A 4138-nucleotide genomic window follows, 5' to 3' on the forward strand; every position below is an offset into this window, starting at 1 on the left:
CCGAGAAACGAATTTCACGGCGCCCTGAAGCTGGTGATGATCATAACACAGACCAGTCTGTGTCATTGGGAAACAGTATTTCATCAACGTATTGCCCAACAAAAAAACTTAGGTCCAGTACAGGACTGCCGATAGCTTGTTGGGGTCCTGTACTTCCTGCTTTGTGCACAACACAAGCACACGTTTGAACTTAAAGTTATATGCCATATGCTGAGAACCATAACTAACTTTCAAATACATCAATATTTACATTACATGTACATTATAATGTTTATAGTGCAGTCAGTTTTTGCATACACATATGCATGAACAGTCAGAACTGTTATGTTTTTTTAAATACATATTTATTTACAATTTCATTAAATTAAATGTTTGTTTTTTTACAAAGCAGCTGAGATGAAGGAAGACACTAGCATTCTTGTGCATATTAAAGACAAAGACTGTGTGTCTCCGGAAGTATGATATCACAAGTCCTGTTACAGACAGTACACCAGGTTCTTGACAAAGTCTACTGGAACAAATACACAGACCTCAGAAGAACAGTAAGTTGTTATATTGTGTTTTAAAATAATTCATAATTGATTTGAATAATTGCTAATTTGAAAAGAAATTAAGCATTAATCTACATGGACCGTTTGTTACAATAATTCAGCATAATAAAATGTCTAGTCATTTGTGAGGGCAAAAGAATATTTAAAATAATTTATTGTATTTTCTTTCTGAAGAATAAAAAAAAACTCAATTGGTTTGTCAGTTGCTTTTAGTTTGTACATGCACACAATATATGCATTCCAAATATAGAAGCCAGTGTAATAGTTACAGAACATAAAATATTTGATACTTTTAATAGAAATGAGCCAACCTATGATGTCAGCTACAAGATCTTCTCTGAGAGAATCATCTGCCATCGAATAATTGTAAACCAAGAGGTGATGACAATGACACGGCTAAGAAGAATGTTTTTAAATCTTGTAAAAAGCCATGAAGATCTTGATGCTTCAAACTACAGGTAATTTAAATACCATAAGTTTATTTTGCAGATTTGGAATAAACATTTATGCAAACTTTTTTTCTCAGAAAAATTTAATAAATAATAATATTCACATAATCCTATTTTATCATAATAAGCTGACAATGTTTTTTGTGTGTTAGATTTATATTTTGTGCTTGTGATCATAATTTATTGTATTTCAGGCAGGATAAATTGAAGAGGAGGCTTTCCCGTGATTTCCCCCAGCTGGTGTTTCACTCTCCCAACAAGCGCAACATCAGTGAATTGGTTTTTGTTGAGACACTTTCTGCAGATAAGCTGGTAGACAGAATACCTCATCCATCAGGTACAGAAACAATTTTGTGATAGACAAGTATCCAGAAATTAGTATTAAAAATGTAGAACGATCACGCAGAGCTGTTGGTGGCACACAACAGGTAAAAATTTAAGGACGGGATCAAAAGACACCAACACAATGGAAGAAGTTTCTGTCGGATGGGAAAAACAAAGAAGCACTGGCAGAATTCCTCTATGTAATGTGGCGAGACGCTGATCTTACCATTTTAGGTAAGGACTTACATTTATACATAACACATGTAGACCTGTGTCACTGCATGGCTGTAGCAGAGGGTTTACAAACTGTCAGTGCTGTTGAAAATCTGACATGTGATCATGAGGAATGTGACACCAGGTTGTTTTTTCATGCAAAACATGCTGCACAGGAACACCAAACTGTAGTCATCAAGAGCCCTGATACTGATGTGGCAGTGATTGCATTAAGTCTGCAGCCAGATTTACCTGCAGATTGTATTTTTTCACTAGGGTTGGCAACAAAACGAGGATCATTGACTTCTGTAAGGTGTCATCAGCTCTCGGCAACAGTGTATGTTTGGCACTTATTGGGATCCATACCTTCTCAGGCTGTGACTCTACAAGTGCCTTTTATGGCAAGGGGAAAAAAAAGTCATTTTCTGTTGCTTGCGAGACAGAGGAATACCTGACTGCATTTAGAAATCTGGGTAGCAGTTTTAATTTGGACCAGTCTACCTTTGAAGTGCTTTGCAAATATGTCTGTCACCTATATGGCCAATCATGTGCTAAAAGTCTGAACGATGCACGATACAAAGCATTCTGCATGGCATCATCAGCTTTGCCAAAACGATCCATGCCTCTGACAAGTGATGCTTTGTACCAACACTGCGAAAGGGCAAACTACCAAGCAGCCATAATGAGACATTCTCTTAAAGGTAAAATGTGTCCCCCTTCCCCTGTTGGCAATGGATGGCACCTCGAGGATGGGGAGTTAACAGTGACGTTGATGACTAGAAATTAAGCCCCTGATAGTGTGTTGCAGGTTGTCCACTACAGTTGCAAGCAAGGCAAATGTGAAACTGGAAGATGTTCCTGTATGTCTGCAAATCTGTCCTGTACAGATTTATGCTGCTGTCTCAATTGCACAAATGTTTTCCAGGAAACAGAGGAAAGAACTACATGTGAAGATGGTTCTGATGATAGTGATAAGGATAGTAGTGATGAGTAAAGGTGATCTGTGTCACAGGTTAGTTGGATTTGAGCTGTAATGAAGCTGCTGTAAAATGTTTAATATTTGTCGTTATTGAAAAATTAGTGCAGCAGTCCAGCATTTCAAGTCATTTTAGCCAACTTGGACCAAAAACTGTTTTATCTTTAATTTTGTGTGATTCCTAAGTGCCTACTGAACATTTTGATGAATAAAACATAACAAAAATGTTTAAGTTTCAATTTGTTCTTCAGTTTTATTTGGTGCCAATCTGTGAAGTTGAAGTGCGTTATAAAAAAAATTGCATTATTTCATGGTCTTCCTTCAAAATTGAGTTGATTAATGCACCAATACTTGTCTCAGATATGTAGCTACATGTATAAATGTGGATTTGACATATATTTTGTGTTGATTAAATGCGTATTAATAAAGTTACAGGCCAAACTAGCAGCATGAGATTTTCGCTTTTTGTAAATTCCCAATTATACACATTTTTGCATCCTGACAAAAAACTGCAGTATTTTTTATGGAGAACTTTTAACATAGAATCCATAAGACTGTTGTCTATCCAGAAATTCATTAAAAAAGTAGTGCCCAGACGTGGGAACGAAAAGTGATTTCTAGCCACTTTTTCTAGGTTCAACTTATGGCCTAATATAAATAAATGTTGTTGTTGTTAGTACATTACATGTTATCAAGGAATATACATTTCCCCTACAGTATCTGAATTATCTGTTATCTTTACTTGCATTCAGTTACAAATGTATTTTGTAATGTGTGTAGTAATAAAATGCATTGCATTTTTCACTTTTACAGAGGGCCCATCACAAACATTAGCACTGCTTTTCATGAATCCTATACCAGATGGTATATAACAGAGACATAGCAACCGGACAGATACATAGACACTTGTCCTTTTATTAAGGGGGGGTGAAGGGAACCACCTGAGGCAGACGAAACCCAGCCAGCCACTTATTCCTTTGTTCTACTTCAACCAATGAAAATGATGGAAATGTATTAAGCAAGATATTAATAGATGGTCTGCCTGGGGGAGTGATATTATTAAAATGAATATCCATTCTATATATTTTTTCAGAGTATCACTTTCTGTATCTATACTAATTGATTTTTTTAACCTGGACTAAATAGTGACTTTGATTATCTTGAATCAGAAAATTGACACATGTTACAAAGATAACTTTACTGAGATCTAAAGCAGAAGGTGGCATTTCACTACCAAATTTTCATTGCTGTTACTGGACTGAAAATATACAGTACATGTGCTAAATCTCTGGAAGGAGAGAGAAGTCAACAAAGCCAAACCTGCTTGGTTAGCCATGGGAAGGAAATCTTTTTCAAAATCTACTCTGTATGATTTATACTGTGATCCAGTGAATACTAATTACCATCAACTGTAGGCCCTCCAGCCTGCAGGGAAAAACCTGGGGGTTGATGGCAGAATTGGCACTCCAGCCACCATAAAAAACCTCACACTGTTCCATTCCATCTGAACTAGTGTGGTGCTAGTTTGATAAAGATAATAAAGGTTAAAAAAAGAAAAAAATATAGATATGGATCACTATTTGGTCGTTATTTACTACTCCTTTACTTCGCATACTGCAGTATAA

At 36.1% G+C, this 4138-nt stretch overlaps 1 long non-coding RNA gene across 1 annotated transcript; it reads left to right on the plus strand.

Annotated features, from left to right (window-relative positions):
• Positions 1–433: 433 nt before the first annotated feature.
• Positions 434–1422, plus strand: LOC120516630. Its single transcript, XR_005630877.1, has 3 exons — positions 434–542; positions 851–1009; positions 1195–1422. It is a non-coding gene; the product is annotated as an uncharacterized LOC120516630 (long non-coding RNA).
• The last annotated feature ends 2716 nt before the right edge of the window (positions 1423–4138 follow it).

The sequence above is a fragment of the Polypterus senegalus genome, chromosome 16 (genome assembly GCF_016835505.1).
Source record: "Polypterus senegalus isolate Bchr_013 chromosome 16, ASM1683550v1, whole genome shotgun sequence".
Taxonomy (NCBI): domain Eukaryota; kingdom Metazoa; phylum Chordata; class Cladistia; order Polypteriformes; family Polypteridae; genus Polypterus; species Polypterus senegalus.